General features: G+C 48.1%; 2 protein-coding genes across 3 annotated transcripts in view; both read right to left on the bottom strand.

The window, feature by feature from the left end:
• The window catches only part of LOC119397594 (basic proline-rich protein-like), a 33,867-nt gene extending 13,998 nt beyond the window's left edge, over positions 1-19,869 (bottom strand). Inside the window, exon 1 of the mRNA XM_037665019.2 lies at positions 19,707-19,869. The gene's annotated coding sequence lies outside the window, so the exon portion shown is untranslated. The remainder of the gene's footprint in view (positions 1-19,706) is intronic.
• Positions 1-26,518, bottom strand: part of LOC119396556 (uncharacterized) — a 317,806-nt gene that overhangs the window by 171,706 nt on the left and 119,582 nt on the right. The window lies entirely within an intron of this gene.

The following is a 26,518-nucleotide window of genomic DNA, read 5'->3' as shown; positions in this document are numbered from 1 at the left end:
AGCAGTTTGAATGAGTGATTAAGTGAGACCGGTAATAATCTGCCCAACTACAGGAAAGGAGTACGTACAGAGTGTCATTGAGGCTTTCGCTCCATTAGGTTAAATGTTTTCTTTCACGTTCGGCACCAGAAAATCTCGCGTCAAAAACATCCAAACGTTGCCCAATAACGGGTGAAATAGAATGGGTTCATGCTCATGAGAATCGCCGCATTTTGTGGCTCCAATGCGCGCACTTGCATAAATCTTGCATCGATGCGCATTAAAAAAAAGCAAAGGAGCTCTCGTGCTCATCGGTTGTGTAAACCACAGCGACAGATCAGCTACCTTCATTAACACGCGCTCACGAACACACACAAACAAGTCTACGACCAAGACCAACAAACGGGTGTTCTCTCGACCCAGAAACCGGGGCAAAAGAACCGTGCAAACAAGTAAGTACACGCAGCTTGCGCGCGCTCTTTGACGAGCAAAACGAACCGCGACAGAAACAAAGACGTCTTCATCTGGTTCCTCGAAGCAACAAAGACAAATTACCAGACACAAAAAAGAAATACATATCCACGCTGCCCATCGTCCTTCCCGACACCGCATCTCCACAAACACTTTCCCACTGGGCTGCCTGCACGTTATCTGACGATTTAGCGCTAGAGACGCTTGAGGAGGCACGCAGCGGCGACGACGTGCTCGGCACGGAGGTGAAGGCTAGCTGCGTTGCATGACAACGGGGCGGGTTACGCAACAGGGACGCCACCCGTGACTTGAAAGCGCGAAAACGCTTTTGCCTGTGATGAGGGCAGCATCTCTAATGACCCGCATCCCAGTGCGAGGGAGAGTGTGCTACTGCGAGCAAAGCGGCAGCAGACTGTGCGCTGTTCGTGTGTGCGCGGCGGCCGGTATTGTGCTTGACCCCTGGGCCGCGGGTGGCGGAAGTCGACACTACTGCCGGAAACCCCGGTCCGGTAGCGACGAGACGCGCAGTTTTACGCCGTTCTTTTGTCGCCCGTCGGCCGTGCGCTGCGCGTGCTCTTGTTGTGTGTTGGTGGGAGGGCGATTGGGAAACAAAAGCGACGCCCGACTGCCGAGACCTTCCCCACAGCGCGCGCCGCTTCATGTGCATCACAATGGCGGCTGCCTATGATAATCTTGACCCGGTTCTGGCACTTTTGGGGGGGACTGCGCGGCGAAGCGTCGCGTCGCCTGCCGATTTGTACGGGCGCGTCGGCGAGTCGTCCGCTCGTATACGGTGTCGGCTGCCCAGGACGGTTTATTGACGATGAGGCACGCCATTACAAATGAAACTGTTGTAAGTGTGGCGTCAGGAATGACGCGTGCGGGTTGATAAAGGAAAATCAGTTTAGAGTACGTCCGAATTGTGGTGGAAGCCTAGAACTGTGATGTAAGCATCCTCCATTAGGGGAGGGGTTAGGGGAGGGGCCAAGTGTCACCGCAGTCCAACCTACCCCCCCCCCCCCCCGAATTGGTCATGTGCGAAAGAAAAATGTGGCTCGCATGGGATATGAGAATTAAGAGATAACGTGCTTCTAACAACTGCCTGCGTTTTGATGCCCGGCATCCGGCATGTGTAAAAGTGAGAAGTAAACAACAGCTCTTGGAATGCGACACCAGGAGCCCTCGGCTGCCAATATCGACAAAATATTCACCGACGATTACAATACTGCCTAATGCGAATTGTGAGCGCAGCTTCGTGTTGGGGCAAGTCCAACTGTGTTTGAAGTTTTGGCTATCTGCAGTTGCAGCAGTGTAACACTCGTTACATATTGCCACATAAACTGCCAGCGCTAGAGTGCTACGCGCCCCACTCTGTGCACTGCAGGCGTCGCGAACCAAGCGAAACGCCGACAGCCTCGTTAGGACAAGCGAAGCCAGCCGCAGTGCACGTGCCAGCCTTGCATACGCACGAGCTCCGACCGAGAGGCCGGGGCGCGTGACGGAGGAAGAAAGCGACGTTCAGTGGCTCGTGATATCGAGACTCCGCGTTCGCTCTCTTTCGTCCTCGTACGTTCTATCCGTTACGCTGACGCTTGCAACGCCAATGGCAACGCCGCTCAACGCAGGAACGGGCGCCTAAGAGCTGCGCTCTAAAACCTGCACGTCCATAACTCTGCACATTAAAGGGACACTAAATAGCAAAACGATTTTTCTCATATTAGTAAAGTACTCTTTCACGATACCAAAAACACCACTCTTGCTGCGAGAAGACGCTTAATAAGCGAGAAAACGCGCAAGAACAAAATGTGGGTGGCGACGCCATCTTGAAGTTTTCGCACCATTCGCCGTGACGTCACATGTTCTGACGGCGCCTACTAGGGACTACGTAGTTCCTAATCGGTAAAGATGAAGTACATTGTCCTCTGAGGGGGCCACAGACCTAACATACTAAGTTTGGTGTAATTTTGTTTAGCCAATGGCGCCAAAATACGATAAATACACTTTGAAATACGTGACGTCATGCGGGGAGCTTTCAGCGCGAAATTTAAAAATCAGACTTCGAACGATTTCTCCTCTATTAATAAACCTATGATGGCGAAACTAACCACATAGGATTCTCAGAGCACAATTTATCGATCTAGACTGATTCATTGTTTCTCTTTAGTGTCCCTTTAAACAATTGCTGTACAGGTACGACTGAGTAAAGGTATAGGGGCAGACTTGGCGCCCCTTAGGGGAGGAAGGGCGTAGGAGTGGTTGCCATGGCTACAGTTGCACACTGCGTCGACTGCTTCGGGGAGAATACGACTAACCCATGGGATGTGTTCGATGCCTTCGACATGGTTCGAACGTTCCTCGGAACGCACAATTACGATGCCGCAGTGGAGTACTTGTTGCGTTGCGAAGATCCATTCGTCTACTACATTGGAAAGTTCTACAGGGCAACCTCACTGAACTTTGACATAAAAAATAGGTTTTGCAGAGCGTTTCCCTGTTTGCACTGTGTTGTATCGGGATAACGAAATTTTCGTAATACCGAAATTTTTCGGTTTCCCCGTCGATTTCGTTATTACAAGGTCCAGCAGCTGTAATACGAAAGCATTTTATGATCGAATCGTTGGCGCTCCAATGAAGCCGAAGAAACAGACTTTCTAAAACCGCGTGCAAATTTTCCCAAGCGATGTTGTCTCAAGAAAAACGGCTGTTGCTGACTCTTTCTTAGGCTTTCTTTTTCGCTTTTTCTTGGTCTTGGCGTTGCGATGTTTTCGCACGTTGTTCGCGTGGGTTGTTCTTCAAAACTGTACAACATTCAGACCGGTCCGCCGCGATAGTACAGTGGGTGGCTATACTGACACGAAAGACGCGAGTGCGATCATGATCGCGACGGTCGCATTTTGACATAGACGAAATGCCCGTGTACTGTGCGATGTCAGTGCACGTTAACGAACACGAGATAGCGGAAACTTCCGGCGTCCTCCACTACAATCGTGCCTCATAATCATATCGTGATTTTGGCACGTAAAACCCTTCACATTATTAACGTTCCGACCACGCAGGAAGATTCAATCCAGTTATGCATATTACACATATATGTAGGCTCAGGCAGATGCACTGACAGTTACAATTTCGCCAGTTTCAGGAAAAAGGGTGAAAGCTAACCATGCGCACAAGTGAAGGAATAATCATGACAGTATCGGTAGTTCCTTTGTTGTCGTCTTTCACATCGCGATGATACGCGAAGCTTGACTATACACGGAAGCATATGTGTCGTCTCTAACTGACAGTGTTCTCGAGATAAACAGATAATAGTAAAATAAAAAAAGGGGCGATGCGCCATAGAATGTCTATGGTTGCCTATACGTTGTTACGATGGGTATCAAAGTGAACCGAAGCTGTCTTCATGACCTACAGTGTATTTTGGAATCACGCCGAAATCTCACTTCAAAGGTTTTCTGGAACTCCGCAACCGCTGGAACACGGAAGCTACGGACGTGACTCGAACCTACGACTTAGTGCTAAGCCGTATAAGGCCATGAATGCCGAGACATAAAGCGGACAAAAGCGTGCAACGGAATGAGGTGAAACCGCGCTAACGAATGCCCATATACATATTCAGGTGTGTTTCTTCCAACTCTGGTATTAAGGTATATAAGAATAAACAAAAAGACAACCCCTTCTTAGGGGTAAGAAGGTATGTACAAAAGTACAAGCTGCATCCTCAGGTAAACACGAACAAGTACAAACCATTGTAGAAGAAAGAAGAAACGTCCTCTGTGGCGTATCGGCAAGGTTTGTTCGCTGGTCGTCTTTGTTACAAGCTGCGCGCTCAAGTGACGTGCTTCGCTTTGAAAGTAGCCTGTGACCGCTGAGACGCAACAATTAACCCGAAACGCAAAGAAGTGGCCAGCGTTTTCGACGCGCTGGCGATAGAAAAAAAAAAAAACCCAAAGCACGTTTTGGAATTCTCTCCTTACGCTGCACCAGTTTGCTGGCGCCATCTTCTCGGCAAAAGGACTCGAAAGCATCCGGAAACTGTGCTTTGTTAGGGTGAGAAAGTTCACAGTTTCTCCGGCTCATTCTCAAAAGACGACGCGAGAACAAAACGTTCGCTGTCGAGTCTTTCGAATCCCTGCACAAAGAGTTAGGATGTCGAACAGGACATGCAGCAGGCTGAGCGTAACACAGTCGAACACTGATACACCGCGTCAACCGAATATGCCGCATCTCATATATAATCGCAATGTTAAGGTCGATGCGTTTATAACCCGGTATGCAAATGATTTCTGTTCGACACTTCCGTGAACAGGTGACGATATCCTGCAGTCGCCAGAGACGAGTTCTGACGACCCCTACGCAAGACCACAAAGCACTGCGCAATGAGCACGTGCCGACGGTCACACGGTAAGCGATACGCGCTTGTGACTACGTAGGCTCTATAGTAGACGTCGTCAAAATGACGTCACGGCAACTGGTGCGGGAGCTTCAAGGTGGCAGAGCTGACTACCGACTTTATGGAGACATGCGCGCTTGTCAGAGATCGTAGTTTATAATCGGTAAAAATGAAGGACACTGCCTTTTGAGGAAACCAGATAACATATACGAAGTTTTAGTAAACTTATCTGAGCCAGTGCGGCCAAAATACGAAAAATCACTTTGAAATCCGTGACGTCACCATCGGAGATTTCGGCTGGAAATTGAGAAGTCATACTTCCGATATTAACAGTGGGGCTGTTTAAGCCGACGCGGTGTTTAAGCTGTCCGTGCAGCGCGAACAGAAGACCATCATCTTCATGAACCGGCACGCGCTCTCTTCATCCTCTTCGTCCTCTTCATCTCCTGCGTCGCTCCCAGAACACATGCTCCAATTTGTCCGGCGTGAGATGCAACAAATCTGATGGGCGAGCCAACGAGTACAGAGAGAATTAAAGGAAGAGAGAAATAAATAGAGAAATAGAAATAGAAAAAGAGAGAAAGGGAAATAAATACATAGAGAGAGAGAAAGAAATAGAAATGAACACAGACAAAAATACATAAAAAACATAGAAATGACGAAAAAAGAAAGAAAGAGAGGAAGAAGGAAAGAGAAAAATAAGGAGAAACGAAGACGGCCGCGCAGCTCCGCACTTCATTCATGCTTGGCACCACTAGTGCAATGCTGCCTTAATTTTTTTTTATTTTCTCGTGTATTAATAAACCTATAGTGGTAAAATTAACGACACCATGGTTTTCATAGCATAATTTATCAGTCTAAACTAATTTATTGTATCATGTTAGCGTCCCAGTAATGTCTACAATGTCTGCGGAAAGGCTATCTCAGTCGCGTGACGTACGCGGCAAAAATGGTGAATGGAAGCACACTGTATTGCATGAAACGAATCCGATTTTTGTTGCATACTTGAACCAGATACTCTTGGTATTTAAAATGTATCAAAGTACTCCGTGTGAACGCATGCGCGAAGGCACGAAGGCGTCTGCGCAACAACTGTTTCTTCGTGGAGCACAAAGAAAGGCGGTCTGGCACCTAGACGGCTCACATATCTGCCTGCAGCGTGACACCGATTTGATGCACACCTTGTGGCACGTCTTTGTATACTCGCACAAGGTCGCTGCCCCATCGCCAGCGACAACAACAACGCGGCAATTACTATAAAGCTCTCGTAGTCTCGGTTTTTTTCAGCGCAAACTTGTTTCAGCACGCTCCACGCGCTCCTATAGACAGCGATAAACCACGACCCCCACCATCATGACGCACCGCAGAGCGTGAGACGCCTGGCTTACTCAACCAAACCATGAATACCGACAACAAAGGGCGGCCATTATCGAGACGAAAGAGCCGCTTTTGTAGGTGAAAAAGAAAAAGGTTATAAAAAAGAGATAAAGAAGAAAATCGCGAAGGACATCATCCGCATTCCCTTTGTGTCACTGTGACACGGCTTTCGTCTCAAACTCTTCAGTCGTTGTCTTTTTATTTTTCGTTTCATTGTAGCGTATGCGCGCACACAGCTAGGCCTCGGTAAAGAAGAAGAAGGGGGTGAGACTTAACGACTAAACGGCGGCCTGCCTGAACGATGTCCGCCACAAGGATGATAGACAGAACTCGCCCGCGTCGTAAAGACCCGTTTCATCGTCGACGTCTTCCTTTTCTTGATCTCTATAGAGGCAACACCGTATTTCGTCGTTCGTACAAGAGTCGTGCATCGCTCGGCGTGAAAGCGAAAGTTAAGTGAAAGCACGGGGCTAAGAAGCTGTGCATCGTTGGTCCTCAGTGGCAAAAAAAAAAAGAAGAAGAGAAAAACACGTCTGCGCTTCTTCTCGGCATAAATCTAAGTGTCGACAGCTGGACAGCGTAATGATGCTCGTTCCTCACCGTGAAGCCATTAAAGACTTGTTGCTCACATTTTTCATCCCGCACGCCCCCGCGGCGGCCTGTCTCAGGCGTGAATTGCGTTCCACGCAACGGAAAAATAAAGAACAAATAGCAAAGTCCGCTGCGTGAAAGCCAAAAGAAAGTTCGCTGCAAAGCGCGGCTCTGCACAAAGTCCGAGGCCACCTCGCATTTTTTTTTCTTGCCTTCATTTATTTTTCAGTTTCTTTTACAAACTAAAGAGGTTCGCGCTCACAAAAAAAGCGAAACTAGAGCTCCAGACAGACACTGCCGGCTCTCTCGCATTAATGTGCGTCACGTGTAATATAACTGAGAACGCCGCGATTAGTGCCCGCGTGGTGAGAGTGTCTCACTCTACGCTCTCACAGCAGCCACCTTCGCCCCGGCAGACGCGTTTTCACTCAATCTCACTCTTACACGTGTCTGTGTCATCGCTGTGTAGTTGGAAACAATGCCGACTAACACGGCGACGCAGCGAGCGTCTTCCGTACCGGTAGTGCCTTCTCCGCGTCACGTTTTTCGTCCGCTATTATGCTTTTCCTTTTTCATTTTGTTCTTTGCTTTCTTCCTGCTCAACGTTCTTATTTCCTCGCTCCCTTTTTAATTCGCCGGCACGACTTAGCCGAAAGGACCTCGGAAGATGCTCGGGACGTATAACAATGCGCATTGCACAGGCATTGAAAGCTGTCTTCCGCGCAGCTCTGTATAAAAGCGGAGCACCTTTTCTTGCTGCTTTGACTTAGTTCTGTCGTTATCCCTTTAGAGGTGTCCTTGTTTCCGCGCTCCTATTAATATAAGGCGCGGAAATGCTTTGAGCCAAGCCAGGCAGGAGCCACTGCGATGATCCTAGCGCTGTCACGCTCGGCATGTAGCGTTTTTGTTGTTGTCGTTGTTGTTGTTATTGTTTTGCGGAAGGGTGCTTCCGTGGCTGTATTCTTCAATATCTTGATTCTCTTGAGGTCGGCGTCCTCGTCTATTCATTCAATTATTCTTCCCGGCCAGACGGGTGTCCGTCGAAGCCTTGATTTCATCTAGAATATCTTCAGCGCTTGGCCCTCTCGTTTCGACTAAAGAAAGTGAGTGGCAGTGCCCCCTCTAGACAGAAGTGGTTTATTATTATTATTATTATTATTATTATTATTATTATTATTATTATTATTATTATTATTATTATTATTATTATTATTATTATTATTATAGAGAATTCCGTTCTCCTGTGCCCTTCCGAAAATTGTACACCGCGCTATGTCTTCCTCAACTAGAGTATGCATCTGTGATCTGGAATGGCATTCCTAATTCCAGCAGCAACGCCATTGAGCGAGTCCAGAAAAAATTCCTAAGCATTTACAACCATCGTTTCGCTAGAAATGACTCTGGATCTCGTTCTAACGCTGCTGGATTATTATCATTGCCATCACTTTGCTGCCGACGAAATCGCGCTGATCTGTTATTTCTTTACAAGCTTGTGCATGGTATCATATCCTGCCCTGTACTGCTCAACTGTCTTAATTTCCGAATTCCACGTGAGCTGACCAGAGAGAATAGACCTTTTCATGTAACCGCCTGCCTCTGTGAACATTCGACCATTGGCAGGATACAACGTCTTTACAATGCTTACTTTTTGGAGCTCGATGTTTTTCACAGCTCCCAGTCGTTGTTCTGCTCCGAGCTTTGCACTGTACTTACATAGCCTTGTACACTGTTGATATTTTTTTTCTGCCTGCGCATAGTTGTATATGTGCAATTTTGTAACGTTTTTTATCCCTGATATTTTATTATGAATGTTTCCTTTGGTTTTTTTTTGGTTTTTTTTTGTGCGCCAGTACAAAGACCTTACGGTTGTTCCTGGGCACATTAAATAAACGTTTGATTGATTGATTGATTATTATTATTGGGATGGGGTGCTGTTTACATCCCAAAATCACGATATGATTATAAGGGACGCCGTAGTGGAGGGCTCCCGAAATTTCGAAGACCTGGAGTTCTTTAACATGCACCTAAATCTAAGTGCACGGGGCCTCTAGCATTTCGCCTCCATCAAAATACGGCCTCCGCGGTATAGATTCGATCCCGCGACCTTCGGGTCAGCAGTCGAGCAACAGAAGTGGCCACTACTCTTCATTGGAACTTTGCAGCAGTTGTTCAGAAGCTTAGCTGTCCGCCTCGGTGGTACGGTGGTTACGGTGCTCCGCTGCTGACCCGAAGGCCGCGGGTTCGATCCCGGCCGCGGCAGCCTCTAGCATTTAGCTTCCACTGAAATGCTAGAGGCCTGTATACTGTGCGACGTCAGTGCACGTTAAACACAAGGCAGTCGAAATTTCCGAAGACCTCCACCACAGCGTGTTTCATAATGATATCGTGGTTTCGGCACGTAAGAACGCATATAGTAATATATAAACTTAGCTTCTGGGGGCGGATTTGAGCTACCATCACCCGTATGGGAGGGAGAACACCCTCTCCACCTCCATGTGACGTCTTTCAAGCCGTCTTTCAATTTTTCTTTACTGCAGCGCTGACTGTTGATTCTTTAGGCACTAACGCTCTTTCTTTCGTACGCGAGAGCTTATCCCCTCTAGTCGTAACACATGAGTTGCCGACCGACGGTAGTATTCGCTTTCTGGACGTCAGGCTTTTATTCCATGACGAACACATTCAGTGGAAGTACGACCCTCGCGCCAACAAGCCACTGCTTCCATATCAGTCGGCACACTCCATGTTGGCGAAGAGGGGAACAGCTAAAACTTGTTTGCTCAGCGCCCTACGCAAGTCATGTCCTGGGCGCATGAGCGAAAGTTTCAATGAACAAATTGGCCGCCTTCGGTCCGCTGGTCGCCCTATACGCACGTGCTTGTCAGCGTTTCTGAGGGCATCCTCAAGTTTAACTCGTCAAAAAAAGACTCCTGCCATCCAGGGTCTACCTGACACGAGGAAAGTCGCGGTCATTCCGTATATCCACGGGTTATCACACGTGCTAAAAAAGATAGGACAACGTGCGAACGTAAAAGTAGTGTTTTCGGCTCCCATAAAATTGCAGTGTTTGTGCAGACTAACAAGACCTGCCTCATTGGAGAAGCAGGCGTGCAAAAAGAGGCATAAAAATAGGTTTGCAGAATGTGCGGATGCAGTAGTGTACAAGCGTTCATTAATATGTGGCAAGAATTATGTGGCTCAAAGTGGACGGTGCGTTAACGAGCGTTTGAAGGAGCACCACTACAACGTGAAGGAAAAAAAGGGTGTGTTCCTCGATGCCCACTGCAGGCACTGCAGTAATTCAGGTGCCAGTGCAAGTAATAATGTTCATACCACGTGCACGCCCATTTTTCAGGAATTTTCAATTGTCAATACCAGCCGAGGTCAGCTAACCCGCGAGTTGATTGATAGGCTGGAAGATAAATGTATTTCCAAACCGTCGATTGCCCTCTCCAGTAAGGAGTTAGCCTATCTACGTAAAGATAGTTGAATTTGCAAAGTGCGAGTAATGATGATGGTAGAGAAGCGATGTTGCCTACATATGTGGTTCCCTGTTTTCCAAATAAACATTTTTCCAAGTTAGCGCCTGTGTGTGTCACATCTTCCTTTGTCCGTGTTTTTTCGTGCGCTAGAATCTTCAGTCAAGCCATCTGTTGCCACTCTTTTTTTCTTTTTTTTTTCTTTGTTCTGTCACTATCGGCGTGATACCTCGCCGCTTGTATCTCAACTCTGCATGACCCAGCAGTGTCAAAACAAGGCATACCCCTGCTCTTTTTTTTCTGCCTCTTGATTTCTGTACGCATTTTCGCGCGCTTTATGAATTGTACACACCCATTATTGTACACCTTTCGGTGCGTCTAACGGCGCTGTTAATAAAGTTAATAAGCGCCGAAGCTTTTCACTGCGGTACACCTGCAGTACATTACGTCACCAGTGATTACGTCAGTGCACTCGCACTCATCGACAAGACGTAATTGCGTTGCTGGGCACTAGAACAACGAGGAGAAGCGACGAGCCGCACCCCAGCCCATCCACCTGCCAAGGCACGCCCAGAAGCAATCTGCACCGAACCCACATTCTACGCTCGATGACGGCGCTACTCTAGACAAAACGTGACATGCGCTATGCGGGGCGCCGGCTTGTATATAACAGTGCCTGCCAATACACCCCTACAGCCGCGCGATGAGCCGAACCCGCAGCGTGCGTTGCCTGTGCGGACGTGTTGACAGCGGGCGGCGTCGGTTGGATATGCCTTACATGAACACGTCATAGAGGTGAGAATAGGCGCCCAGTTGTTCGGCTCTGTATGGTTTTCTCCGGCCCCGAGGCACCACATGCTAGGAAAAGCCACATCTCGTGTATGGAGATGTGATTGTATAGAGATCAGTGATTACTGAACCGTCAGCAACGACAGCATGAGCAAATGCAAATACACCCGAGTCTATTCAAAGAATGTTAATACACGGGCCTGGCCAACACTCTGAGAACAAATCAAATTAAGAGGCTGTAAGCATCGCAATCGATTGAAGCTAATTAATAATTATATTTTTAGGGTTTTTACTACCAGAAACCACGATATGACAGACACCGTAGTGGGGGGCACCGAAATTTCGACCGCCTCGGGATCTTTAACGTGCACCTAAATACAGGCACACGGGCCTCTAGCATTTTGCCTGCACCGAAATGCGGCCGCCGCGGCCGAGATTCGATCCCGCGACCTTCTGGTCAGCAGTCGAGCACCACCGCGGCGGGTCATCGCGTATTCCGCTCGTGCGCAGAGGCTGCGGAAAAACGTAGAACTTCAATATCACCGAAGGGTTACACGTTTAGCAGTAACACTCCCAGTGTCAGCAGTGAGTGAAATTGACTGACGAGGCAACACATGCAGCATGCATCTCTGCTTCGTCAACCGTTTGTGTTGTCTGGTACTCTCGTTCACGTCAGTGTTCTCACGCCTTACTTTCTTTCACGGTGGACATCTCTGTGACGTAATGCTCTGACGACACATTGCGAGCATTTCAGTCAGACCTTCGGAAAGGGCTCTCGATATTGAAGGAGTATGACGTGGCTGATTTAACTAGTCGTATCCCTGCTTTAAAGGAAAGTTCACACTCTCTAATCTCTAGCAAAAGAAAAACTCGCATCCCCCGTATTGGCGCCCTGTATAATTTAGTATGAGAATCGTGTCTACGAGGCTTCAATTCCTATGGTATAGTGGATGCACCATGACATTATAGTATAAGCACATTCGCTCGCATTGTTCATGCAAAAGTGTGCCACACTCTTGGTTATATTTTATTAGCAATGCAATGCTATATCAGAGGCAATACTTTGCCACTGCGATTGAAATGACATCCAAACAAAAAGTGTGTCATGCTCTTGGTTATATTTTATTAGCAACGCAGTTATATTTTGCGTTTTCGCTGCCTGGAGTAGGCAAATTTTTCTTTGGGTCGCGACGTTAGGTATAGCCCATTTCGAGACTTATGTTAGTGACAGGTTAGCGTTGCTTGCAAGTGTTTCCAATCCTGAAACTTGCTAACTTCACAAAGATGTGACACCACCACAGGTCGGCAAACTCGCTCATGAGTCGACTCACTCAGGCTCAGATCGGCCCGTGAGTCTGAGTGAGTCCGGGTGAGAAATATTTTGGTGAGCTGGAGTCCGAGTGAGTCCGGTTGAGGAAAATATTGGTGAGTCTGAGTGAGCTTCAACTTTTATTGCCGACCTATGGACATCACTTCTTGAAGGCACTCGGGGGAATTTTTCGTGCCCTATAGATAAATCAGAAGTCAAACAACATGCATCTACGCATAAGTTAGAATGGGCTTCAGAAGGCAGCGGTGTTCTCTTTTTTCTTTATTTAGTGCCGTTTAGGAGATGTTGGCGCGCTTATACATATAGAGCTAGGGCGCCTCAATGTCGGCGTTCATTCATACAGGGTGGTGACACCCATTGTCCGCACCGCCGCCATATTGGGTTAAATAGTGGAGCTATAACGTTGTGTTATGTTGGACCCCTACAGTGGACCTGAGTAGGGTGCCTCGATGCCAGACGAAGGAACGCTGCTATCGAGGCGCCCTATATATAGCGCCGGCTACTCCTTTTCACAGATAAATTCATAAAGTCGCTTCTAAATACTCCTAGGAAGAAGATGCAACAGCGCAGTCGCACAACACTTTCGTTTCGTAAGGTTCTGCGCCGAACCATTTCCACGATTTTTAGCAGCGATATCACTTTGAATAATATGAACCAGAATTTTCATCTTTTTAGGAGACTGACATATTTGGGTGAGGAGGTGGGTGGGGGGTCCATGACATCTCCAAAGTTGTTACGTCACCGGTAGCTGTGACAACTCCAAAGATGTGACGTCACCGAACCCGCGATCCATGTGCATTGCTCGACGGGCTGACAGTTATAACTGGGGTCAATATTATGTACACAAACATGCCTGTCCTATGCGCTAGTGCAAGATCAACTCAGTCTGAGCTGTAATGCGATTCGAGTACATCAAGAAGAAAGCGATTCGATTTATCTTCTGCCGATGTTTTCCCCAATTTTAGGTGCCATAGGACGGTCGTAACCTTCACAATTCACGGCTGTGTTGCGCACACCAGAACGTCCTGACATGTCACACAAGATGATTCATCCTACCTCTGGCATAAAAGCTCAAATTTGGTTGATAGATGCCCTCCGCTCGCATAGTACAAACTCACCCGATAGACATTGACCCATTCATATAAAGGAAACGTATGTAAATATTGCGACTTTAAATGTCAAAATCACCATAGGCAGGCCGCATAGTGGAGGAATAATTTTGACCACCTGAGGTTCTTTAACGACCGCTGAAATATTAGTACATAAAGCCGAATACCCGGGTGTTCGGGCGCTTCGTGCCAGTCGAAATGTGGCCGTGCCCGGGAATCGAACCCGCGTCCTCGCGCTTAACGGGGCAGAACTTTAACCACTAAGCTACCGCGGCAGGTATCGTCCCATTAATGTCGCGCAATAATTATTGCAGCTACCCTCGTACCCCCTCCTGTTACGTATCCCCATCGAAGCAGCGCTATGTGAAAATAACTTATGATTGAGTCCTCCCGATCGGCAATGATGACCACGACGCACACAACTAAAAACTACACTTTGCTAATTCAACCATACGTACAGCTGCAGCGGTTAAGTCACGCTACGCACTACCGCAGGGCCTTCGTATCTCCGCTTCCTGTCATACCCACTCTGCATCTCGGCTGGATACGGCGGCGTTCCAGCCATTGTCGCGTGCAGCAATTATAGAGCCATCCAACGAGCGCGAGTGCCCGCGTGTTACCTCGCCACGCCGAGACCTTTCAAACCTGTTGGCGCTCCGCCGGCAGCAGCGCCGGCGTGTGTGTACTGATCGTATCGCATCAGAAGCGCCTTTTCACGGGTCAGCGGTCCCCTGATCGACATGGATGCAGATTAAACGCGCGCTATTCTGGTATGTGGCGGACGCTTGATAAAAAGCAAAAAAAAAAACTATATGAAGGAAGAGTAAGGGGCTTTGTGTACTGTGCGGCGCGGGCCGTTTGATACGGCTTTGTCAGCGAGCATCAATTCGACGCGCTTTTTGAACTGAGCTCCCTTGTTCCACGCAGTACGATACAATAGGTACGCGAATAAGGAAATAAGCTCGGCGTTGTACAATGGGTTCATTTTCTGCTCTTCGCTTGTCTTGTTTCGAGCCGCACGCCGGCAATCGGTGAAGCATCGCGTTCGGTCTCTACAAGGCGATTATGTAGGGCTGCTATATACAAGCTGTTTGTATACAACACGTCGGAATGAGACGCGTGTTCCTCCGAGGGAGCGAGGAATGAAAGAGGAACGAGCGTCGTGATTCTGGTGATGCACCAGTGACGTGTTATTTTGTTTTTTGTGTGTGTATATGTGTGTGTTGTTTCCACCAGAGCCCGCTTTGAATAAAGACCGGAGAAGGATCACATAAGAAAAAATGAGAGATTAGCAAGCAACTTTTAAAGCCTGAAGGGCAGTGCTGCAGGTGCACTTTTAATAATGTCATATGCAAAGTGCTAGATACAGCCAGGAAATTAAAGCTTTTCTTCTAGTTTCCTGTCTATATCTAGCACTTTACGCAGGATCTGATCAAGAATGTAACAGAGGCAAACGACCACCGATTAGACCAAGGCGCTATGCACCTTGTCAACGAAGGCTCCCTGGGCGCCGCCCTAATCCTCACTAGGCTGTTGTTAATATGCGTGACCCACTTAAAATGCACTGCCGAAGCAGTGACGTCAGCTTTTGTACTCCCGTGCAACAGTTAGGAAAGCGGATGATCCTTTTCTCCGTTGAAGCTGACGTTTGAGCTAATGTTAACTTTCCCGACACGCGTGATTTAGCAGCCAGAGGTTCTGAAACAGCCACTATTTTTGTCAATACTGAGGCATGACGTACAAGTATTCGCGCTCATGGTGTACTTAGCACATGGAGATGTCTAATGTGTACGTAGCAAACTGACTGCGCGCCGTAAAGTTATTACTGCGACCTCTACCATTGCAGGGTGCACTTTCAAAAAGAGTAAAACCTGTGACGAATAGATTAACCATGACGCTGGGAGTTAATTTCACTTCCCCTTATCACTCACACGCAGAAACATGCAACCGCAAGGCCTTGACTATTTTAATAATTATCTTGCAAGCGGGCCAACAGGATCGGCTAACATTATAACTGAATGCAATGTTCCGATTGCAAATCCGTCTCGGTATTTCATCCCCGAAGCTGCTATGTTTAGTCTACTCCAGAACTATTCATGTGCGATGCCTGAACAATCAATCAAAGCGTGCGAGTACGTTTTGCCAGATGCGTTTTTCCATGCCGACGTAACAAACGTACACCCAGGAGCAAAAGTTTACGGGACGTGGGCTCCACTGCAAATGCGAATTTCCGCTTTTTTAGTGCGTGACGCTTTTAGACTTGCGGGTAACTGGATAGGTCAACTCCTACGGGCTGGAACATTTAATTGGAGGCCACGGTCCGAGACAAAGCGGAAATATCGCTTTCTCGTGAATTTCTCCTCCCGCATACTTTCGCTGCTGGATGTACACACATGTAACTGGAAGCACCACGATATTTTCTTAGTGCACTGGCTCTTAGAATAAACCACGTTCAATTTTATCAAGATGATCATAAAGAAAACATAGCTTATGATTGCTCTGTTAAAGCTTTCTTTCTACTACCAATATCAATAAAGCATGTTCGTCTTAAACGGGCAAAAAGTGAGTAAAAATCACGACCGAAGGACTCCGTACACATGATTAACCAGCGAAGATGAGACGTGCAGCCCCGGTGTTTATCGCGAGTTGGGATCTATCGGAGTGCCTTCTGATGTCGCTTATCTCTCTATCACATTGAAGAAGTGCGTGCTTCAAACTTCGCTTTTGGTGACGTTAGCTTAAAGGATATTAAGAACATCTAAAGTGTTTTATGGGTAGAGACCAAGGAGGTTCTTGGTAAAGACTCATGCTGCGGTGGGTATAATCACTAGCTGTATGTGCTGACAAAACCTGAAGAGAGACTAGTAGAATCGTGGAGGCCTTTCGAGGTAGCGTATGCTAGTATTGGTTCTTCGTTATAGTTTCTGCGCAATCCCGGGCCGCCACATTTTCCCACCTCCTAGCCGTATGCAGCTTCGCTAACAGGCTTTATTGCTGAATACAATTTTTTATCGAGGAGGCTAGAAGTTGGTAAAAGCTGTTTGCCGATGCTGCACATAATTGGCTTCTCACTGCGTACCCCAGAGCTTAGCCGCCGGCATACATACAAACGTGTTAATTTGCCCGAGCGGTCAAACACGCTTGACGCCACTCGTCTCAATTCCATGCCCGATCAAACAGGACCTCGACACCAGTACGCGTTCTCCGTCGGCGAGTTTTTCACCTCCCCCGCCAATTCGCCTTCGTTCGCATCGGTATATGCCGAGTGTATACACACGCGTAGCATATATTCATAGTCGAAGGCACCGTACCGGAACAAGATTCGGGACCCGATACACACATGCTCTCTATTTATTCTAACTCCCCCAGCACTTCCGCCACCACTCTCACTTTTTCTCCCGGCACGATTTGATCCCAGTGACTGCATGCGTTCGCCAGAACATCTAATGCGCACATACATATATACAGCGCGCGCACCAGGTACGTATGATTGCCGCCTGCAACACTCGTCGTTGGTTCGGTTTTCGCAAGGGACCGCGAAAAAAAAGGGGGCTACGCAGAAAGTGCGAGTACTCTCGGGTTTCCTCGACGACCAGGCTTCGGTTATTTGGGAAGAAGCGGCCGGCGGTTATTTTTCTTTCGCACAGCGATAGATGGAGTGGCCAAATTGCGGCATAGAGTTGAGTGGTTCGTGGCCTCAGGCGAAGTAAAAGGGGGGGTCGTCTCTGTGAACGACGACGCGTCGTCGACGTTGTCCGAGGCAAGCTTTCGGGCACGGTGTGGGAAGGGGGGGGGGGGGACCTAAATTAGGGTCAGCGGCCAGGAGGCCATTGTTGTTGCCGCAAATGTGAGGCGCGTTATACACGTCTCGTAGTATAATACGCGGCGTCCGTTTGGAAAGGGAGGAAGCGTGTCTGGACAGCGCGGCGGCGGTTTCTCGGCGATGCTCTTCCGCGATTCGCGGCTGTCAGATGCCGCGCGGAATTTTCTTGTGGCGCGGGGGTCTGCATGCCTAGCGTGCGCACGCGTGGAGCGCGCGTTTCAGGAACGGAGTTGTCACGTGGCTGTTGGATGCGTTCCCGCGCGCTTGCTTTTGTTTATATCTTTTTTTTATTGCACGTTCCTGAGAAAGGGGCGCTAGCTCTTCCGAAAGACGCTTTTGAAGAACGGCAACAAAGGCGCTTTGACACGTAGGACAATTTGCGTACACGCCGCACAGCGATTTCGAAAACGCCGAGTCAGTAGATGTACGCGGTAGGTACGAGGTTGGCATTAGGAAGTATAGAAGTGGCTTTAGAGAAGACATTCTGTTGTCAGCAGGTGTGTCTGGACTGTTGCAGCACGATCAGCAGTAATTTCCTACTTCCCTTAATCTCATTGTAAAATAGGCAAGCAATAAATTGCTACTGTACTTAAGGTATGCGAGACATGCCTGCTAGAGAGGGGGGGTGGGAAGATATAAAGGAAAGGCAGAGAGGTTAACCATGTTGCACATCGTTTGTTTCACGACAGTGGGAGATAAGGGAGAAGCAGGAAGAAAAAATAATGAAAAGAAGAAGTAAAAAAAAAAGAACAAGTGATGTGCGCACACACACATAGCTGTTGGAGTTGCATGTGCCAGAGCAAACACCAAGTGCGGTGAGAGAGGGAGAGAGAAAGAAACGAAGAGGAAAGGCAGGGAGGTTAACCTAGCTTTGGCTCGGTTGGCTACCCTACACTTGGGGTGGGGGAAGGGGGAATAATAGAAAAAAAAGGGTAGAGAAGAGTAAGAAAGAGATGGATGAACAGTTAGCTTGAAACTAAACACGAACTCGCGCTGTTAGTTAACAAACGCTCGTGAAGTCCGGTGGTCCTCATTGACCCCTCAAGAAGCACAAGAGGGCTTTCGTGGCCATGCGCATATGCGAGACCCTAGGCCAAGGTCCCAGGATCTTCTTTTCTGTCAGTGGTCTTCAATCCTGGTGACGGAGCTTGGCTTCCATACTACGTCGTTGAGGCTGGTATGATGGGCAGTGGCATAGAATGTCTTCAAGCGTCTCCTCGCAGGCGCATATGTTGCATGCCGCACTGCTGGCCATTCCAATGAGACACGAATACGCATTCGTAAGTGCCGCGCCCAACCACATGCGACACAGCAAAGTTGCATCGTGTCGTGAGAGCCCGGATGGCAAACGAAGTTGCAAATTTGGGTCAGTCGAATGCGGTGAAAGTTGTAGAAGGATATAGGTTCCAAATACGGTAAACGCATTTTATTAAACATGGATATTATGAAGATTTGGTGGTTTCTTATTTACAAAGCTTTAACAATGACGTGCTCGTAGTGATTTTTCAGATTGTATAGCACAGCGTAAAAATCTTTTGCGGTAAACAATTATCAGCGATCGACTGTGCCCTTCCAAGCTACATTAATCTTTTGTTATGATATTTTCTGCTATTTCTGATCTTTCGATTTTCTATGCATGGTTGAAGAGGTAATCAACCAACGTTTCCTGATGCGCCATTAGCAGATCGTAAACAGATTCGACAAGGGAAAAGAAATTCTGGAGGATATAGGAGAGCTTTCCGACGTGACGGAGAGTGTGGATAACTGAACGGGTTATGGGAACGCGATAAGAGCAAAATGGATATTGAAGACGTCGGGCCGTACCACTCCTACATCCTTAGTGGCAATGGGGTCCACAATGTCAATAGGAAATATGCCACTTCTTACTTTCAACACAGGTCCCATCAATGTCCCACCACAAATTTGACACGACGACACCAAAAAGGTTTGCAACGTCCCGGTCTAAGCAGATATGCGAACTAAAGTGTTACAAGTCTACTGAAATGCAAGCAGCCATGGGCCCTAACGTGCGCGATAATTCCTTTGGCACAATATCACCGCGGAGCGCTAGATCCACTGACCACCGGCTTCGAAGCACTGCGCCAGAACAGACCCGACGCGACGCAGAATGATGAACACACAACTGCCATCGCATATCCACTTGACGGCGAAAAAAAAAAAAAAACGAGTAAAAATCGTCGCGTGTTCATTGCCGGTTGCATCCACATCCAAACCGCTCGCTGCACGACTCCCTACCGGCCGATCTCTCTGTGGTCGCGGGAATTCTCGCGTACTCCTGCTGGAACTTTCACAGGGACCCTGTCCTGGCAGGATGCCGTGTAAGGTAACAGGGGCCGGCCCACGAACTCACCTGCAACCGCTGGCGAAGAACCAGTAGTAACTTCGGGGCGCGTGGGACGCCCGGGCAGGACGCCGAGGTTCACAAAGCTACAAGGAACAGTCCTGCCGTTTCCAAGTCCGGACGGGGGCCGTTGCCACCCAGAAGATGGAATAAGACGAGTGCCGGACGGGGGCCCACAATGAAAACTGAAGGTGTCATGCAGGGTCCATGGGCGGTTTTATACGATGAGGAGAAGGAGTTGCCTGCGGCGGAGGCCTCTCGTCCCCTCTCCCCTTTCTCCTCTCTGGGTCATCACCGGTCTCGTAGTGGAGAGGAGGAAACAGCGTGCCGGCATTGTTTTATTCACTCACGAAGGCGCGCGCGCGCGCGCTACCTGGGTTTTGAGGAGGAGGTCGGAAAGGGGGGACTCGCCGAGCTGTGAGGAGGCCGGTGCGGGGTGGGGTGGGGGGAAGTCTGGTCAAAGCGTTCACGGCGGCGGTAGCTCCGGTGCTTTCTCCGGCATTGTCCTCTTCTTCTTTCGGGCTTTCCTCAGGGAAGCAGGACACCACGAGGAGCGAGCGCTCTGGGTCCCCTTCCGACGCGCGGCCTTTGCCGAGGCTGCTGACTACGTTACTGCTGCTTCTTGCAGCTACGTCTTGTCACTCGTCACCGCCTCGTAAAAAAGTATAAAAGCACGAACTAAAGCACGTGCTCGCCGCGAAACGATTTGGCGCGGCAGCGCGCGGATGCGCGCTCCATCCGTCCGAAGCGACTGGAACAAATTGTTGAGCTCCGGAGGTTTGTTGCGAGATGACCCGACAGATTGTGCGCGTCTCGTGAGAGAGGCGTGGAGGCGCCGGTCTACACAACATCGGCCGCGCCGCTCTCCTTGAATCAGAGTCTGTGGAGCCTTACGCGCATGTCTTCGGGGTTCGGTGGTTCCCATGCACTTTTATATTTACAGCCTCGAATGGCCCGAGAGTGAAGGTTGTCAGAACAAAAAGCGACGGGCTTTTGAGGGGGCACCCAATTCTCCGTGCTGCTGAGGTTTTCGGTTTCTCTGACCTTTCGGCATGGTTCGTATTAGTGTACGGAAGTGACGGGAGCTGAGCCTATGGCTAAAAATGACTTACAGCTTCGCAGACCATGACACAGGAATAACTGAAGGAGTCAACGCACCCATTATTTGCCTGTTTTTATTTGCTACCTTTGTAAACACAGAGAAACCACAGAGACGTCTCATGCGTCAAGCAGCCTATGTCAGCAGAACTGCTCACGCGGTGGCTATTCCTCCGGTATGCCTTTCACAGCACAAAGCTGCAGGTGGGGTTCTCTGCTGTGGCAGCTACATTCCGTTGGGAGTGGAATGCAGAAAGCTCGCGGTCAGTGTTGGTCAGCGTTTACCCTGGCAGTTTCAAATGATTTTTATCCCTCTACAAGGATATCTCTTGTACCATGCGCTGGTTTTATGCGTAGGTAAGCCCCACAAATTGGCATTATTGTTGTTTATTTTTGCGGTGCTAGCGATAAGTGTCTACAGTCGATTACAGCCTAAAGGATACACACAAGCCCCACCCACAGCCATCACTGTGCCGCCCAGAGAGAATTTACATAGACGTACCGCCCAATCACATCTGCCTACATCCGTGACGTCAAGCACTCTTCGCGAGCTTCAGATATATAATTGGTTTTCCCATACAGACAAACTTTCTTGTCGCTGGTTTTAATTCGAAAACATTAACGTCCTGGCAAATTTCATCAGATTCTATCACTGCTTAGCCAAAGGTCACATTTTAGGTAGGGACGACGAACCTTTTAGTTTTCGATAGGCTCGGTATTTGCGTTAGCAGAGAAGAAGTATTTACGGTTTGAAAGGAAACCAGCTTGCGTGACTCAGGTGATCGACAAGCGAACCGAGGTTTTCCAGGCGGAGCTTGTAGTAATTGTTAGGTTGAAACTGACTATAGGTATGCACTTGACCTCAAGTGACCTTGGCAGGTTTGGGACGGTACAAAATTTGCGACCACCGAAAAAATAACTTGACCCTCTCGTTCTGCCCGGCTGGCGAAATCTCGTGCTAAAGCTGCTACTGAGCCGTGTCCCCAACTGGGAGACAGAAATAAGTGTCTTATCCTTCCTTCAACAATCACTATATATAAAGCTGAAGAGAGGAGGAATTCTAGCGTTGCGCTTGGCGAAACCCACAGGTACTGTCACCACGGCCCAGGGTACTTGTGTAGATTAGACAACCAATAAGCCTTACAATCACTTTGACTTTACGACCCCCCCCCCCCCCCGGGAGCCCCGGCGACGGAGTTTGCAGTGAAGAGAATTAAGCATCGCATGATGCTGTGACTACATAAAAGACGTATTGAAGCCCAGAACATTGCCTAAAGTGTTTTATCTAACTCATAATAAACCTTGGCAAGCGCCGTAACGTCCTTTAAGCGATAGTTACGAACACCTACATTATTAATCTTATTTATTTATTTGCCTTTTTTTTTGTGTGTCGTGCCGCCGGCAAGTCTCAACAGATGCCCAACGGAAAAGACGTAAGTGAGGCTAAATGGGCTTAGACTTGAAATAACGAGGCAGAAATGGTCTGCGATGTCTCTTTAGGTAATTGTTTAGGCGATTGCGCTGCACTAAACAGACTCGGTGACATTGTCAGAAATAGAGTTCTGAGGGGCAAAAGAAGTCGTCGTTTGACTAATAGTTAGCTGCAGCTTGGGCTGACGGTTCATGCTGACGGTGCGCTGAAAATTGTGAAGCCGACTAGAACACTTGTCTAATGGAGAATTCTATACCTTTTTCACAAACATACCAGAGCCGAATGACAGGATGTTTAAACAGAAGTGTTGTAATGGTGGTGATCTTTATGAGGTATATGGTAATGTGTGCCGTATCGCAAGCGCCTTCCTCACGCGACTTTTTTCGCAATGGCGTGCCAGTCCCGTCATATCACTCACCTCCAAACGCGCGTTGTTTCTCATCGCCCCCTCCCCCTTCACTCATTGCTCTGTTTATACTCTCTCTCTCTCTATTTACGCAGTTACTTGGAAAGACTGCCACGTTGCATTTAACATAAACGACCTTGGCTTAATTCCTCGCCTAGTCTTAAAATGCATGCGCTTGGGATCAATACTTCGCGACCGGAAAAGAAGTTCGACAATCGTTTGGTTCGCTAAATCCGGACGCATATTCCTTTCCTGGTCACATCCTTCTCTGCAGTGCAATGACACCGCACTGTTCTACGGCAGCAATTAATTAAGCTCACGTCAATTAGAACGTCATTATTTGGGGGTGATAACATGTCAATACTAGAGCGTGCAGTAACCCATGCACTGAACACAACGTTCTCATCTTTACTGAATAAGAAACTTGAAGCGCATATCCCTGATTTCGCTCCTTCCGAACATCCACTGATGACTCTCCTTAGCATTAAACCCAGTCAGTATTACTTACCTAATTAAACCACTGAAAATACTTATTAGTGGAGACTGGACAAGATTAGCGCATGTGATTAACAGCTAGATACTGTGGGTAGAACTTGGGCAGAAATGTGTTTCCTGCAAACGAACTATGTCCATTGCCATGTTATTTTCATTGCTTGTTTCAGTCCGGTATCTGCTTCTTTTTTTCTTGTTCATTTTTGTTTCAACAGCGAAGCTCTTTAAGCTAGCTGGCCCTTGCGCCAATAAACACTATCATCATCATCATCATGTTTAAGCTAGCCGTAATGTGCGGCCTATCATAAATATATAATCATCATGAACGAACTTGTGCCTCAAAATTTGGGCGGATCCCGATACTCACCGCTAAGGCATGGCTTGTAATAACCGTGAGGACGCATACAGAGAGAGAGAGAGAGAAAGAAACAGATAAAAAAAAAGAGAGAGACGGAAAGAAAGAGAAAAATCCTTGCTGAAAAAAATTCTTCACAAGGCGGGATTCAGACTCGCGTACCCTCTATCCGAAGGCGAGCGTGTAGGGTAGCAAACCGGATGCTACAATTCTGGTTAACCTCCCTGCCTTTCTCTCGTTTTATTATCTCTCTCTCTAACCACTCGGCTATCCAGGCACGCTAGCAGAGCATAGAATAGCCTCGTATAGTATAGTGTAACAACGGGTTGGGAAAGGAAAGTGAGCGTGAGGAGGAGAAATGTGATGGGGAGGAGGAGGAAATCCCATTACTCACCACTGGTTCACTAAGATATATATATATATATAGAGAGAGAGAGAGAGAGAAAGAGAGAGAAATAGAGAGAAATAATGGGAATAAATACATAAAGAGATAGAAAGGCTTGGCACGACTAGTGCGAAACTGCCATACAAGGGAACGGGAAAGACAACGGCGGCTGCGAGAAGAGCCCGAACCGATGGAAGTTGTGCGCCAACGACGACGTGCCCGTAGATCTATGAGAGGTGCGGACGCTCGGTTCTGAAGTTTGGACATCCGTGTCGTGACTAACCTAGCTAAAGCCCAGCAACAACCTAGAAGCAACCAGATTAGACTTCAGAATCGTCGAGTTTCGTTGTTTCAAGGCTTGCGCGACTTAGTGCAAGCTTCGGCAAAAATTTTTTGGGCAGCCATTCTTTTTTAACGCGATAGCGTTAAAGAGTTCGTTTCGCAGACAGCGGCGTCGTTGGTTGTAAGCGAAAAATAAGCGTTGTCCGTGGGCGAAAATTTGAGATAGAAGCAAATTAAGAAATAACAAAAAATCTTTAGTTCGAGTGGAAATTGAACACAGGACTTTTGCGTGGCAAGCGGGTGTTCAACCACAGAGCCACTCCGGTGCTCGAAATTGCTTCGAAAAAAAAAAAAAAAATGAATGTTATGCAGTGCGAGGAATATCATTAACACAGGTAATATTGCGTGGCAAAAGCGTAGAATCACACCGGGCGTCAAAACATGTGAATTGCTCGACGAGTGGCTGGTTTAGAGGCCCATCAATTACAAAGCACAGGGGCATAATTAACAATCATTATTAAGAACAGCATCAACAACGTGTGCATGTGCTCGTGTGGCCTTACGGACCCGCAGTGGGTATACCTCGCGAACTCGCAAGAGGAATAATTATGTCGTAGTCCATAGGCACTTCGCAACTGTAGTACTTGCAGTAGGCATTCGAAGATAGCTTGAAAGGGCTGATTTACAGGCGCACAGACGTTCCTTTCTTTGCGGCACGGTTTAGGTGTCCAAAGAGGCGAACCCAGGCTAGCGATTGAGAAGGCGATGCGAATAGGGTCTGATTACGCTATCGCGTTCTACTCTTGAAAGCGAAGCTCAAGAGTAGAAGTCCTCCAAGTCTTTTTTTATTGTTTTTATTTACGCTGCAGAACTTATAGAAATGGAGTAGCCGAGGTAAACCTCAACCCTTCCAGAGCAAGCCAGCTATAGAACAGAACAGAACAGAACCACTTAGCAATTTCATATGCGCAAGTGCTGGTGAAATTAATCCTAATATTTTCGTTGCATTGCCCAAACTGCCGAGGTGTCCTTCGGCGCTTGCACAGATGAGCCAATCACACCGGGAGAAGGAGCGAGCGCGCGCACCTATTGACGAGAAGCGGCGACGGTCCCGTCAAAGGTGCGTCGTCGTCGCAAAAGTGTAACAAATGCGTAGGTAGCCGCGACGAACCAGAGAGAGAGAGAGAGAGAGAAGGCTAACAGGCAGACTCGCCACGAGACGAAGGCATAGGGTCACAGAGGAGACATACGCAACGCTGACCTCATCCAAGAACAAGAAAACGAGGACGTTGACGTGGCCGGTGAGCTTCTCGTCTACGAAGGAGTCTGGAGGAAACGAGGAGGGGACGATGAAGGCATCGCCAACTTCAGTGGAAGACAAGTTTTACGTTTAGTGAAGTGCTTCCAAGAGGAGACGTTTCTGTCTGAACGTAACACCGGTTGCTCACTGTGCCGTGAACAATGAGAAAAGAATACAGATAGAGCAGCAACATTATTAAGTCGAAAACCTCAGATGCCCCGAAAAAAAAAAAAAAAGAAAACGCGTAAGACCGCCGACGCCGGCGTTAGCGTCAACACGAGTTATGCGAAAAATCTTCATCCGCGATTACGTCACATATCGCCAAAAACTGGTGACGTCACTACAAATTTTGATATCATGACGTCGCATGATGACGTCCTCAAAAGACGTCGCCGCTTGGTCAAAGGTGGGCCGATCACGGAGGCAGTGCAAAAGCAGGCGAAGTGCAGGAAGCTCGCAATGCCTCCGATCCTGGAGGCAGTGCGAAACCGCGTTAGGGGCAGAAAGCTTTCGGGGGTAGGGCGAGGCGAGGGGGATCAGTACTTGGACTGAGAACAAAAGGAAGAATAAGATGGCGCTCGCCTTCGAATCGTCTTAGGCGAATGCATAAGGGACTCTGTGAGTTTTGACTGACATTTATCGTGTCTGGGCGAATAACTGACAGTCCATGCAGAGTCATGACAGGACACTGCTCACCGCATACGCGTAATGGATCAATGTTTAGAAGGACAGAAAGTTGCGCTTGATTGGGCTCGTCGAATATAGAAGGTCGTTTGTGTTGTCTGTCTTGTGTTGCGCCTGTATTTGCATGCCTTCATAATCGTTACCAGCCTGTATTGTGTCCACTGTAGGACGAAGGCCTTTGCCGGTGATCTCCAACCCACCCTGCCCTGCGGGATTAGCGGCCAATTGGGAGGAGAGATGCCCTCCGACCTGCAGTAGGCATCCAAGAGACATCGCAATTTGTCACGCTGGCTATCTCCACCTCCTCGCGCAGAAAGAGAGACGGAAAATTTTAATTACAATGATGTGACAATGATGCTTCGCAGGATCACATAAATACACGCATAA

This window comes from Rhipicephalus sanguineus, chromosome 6 (assembly GCF_013339695.2).
Source record: "Rhipicephalus sanguineus isolate Rsan-2018 chromosome 6, BIME_Rsan_1.4, whole genome shotgun sequence".
Classification (NCBI taxonomy): Eukaryota; Metazoa; Arthropoda; class Arachnida; order Ixodida; family Ixodidae; genus Rhipicephalus; species Rhipicephalus sanguineus.
The sequence above is the reverse complement of the archived record's forward strand: the minus strand, read 5'-3'. Positions and strand labels throughout refer to the sequence as shown.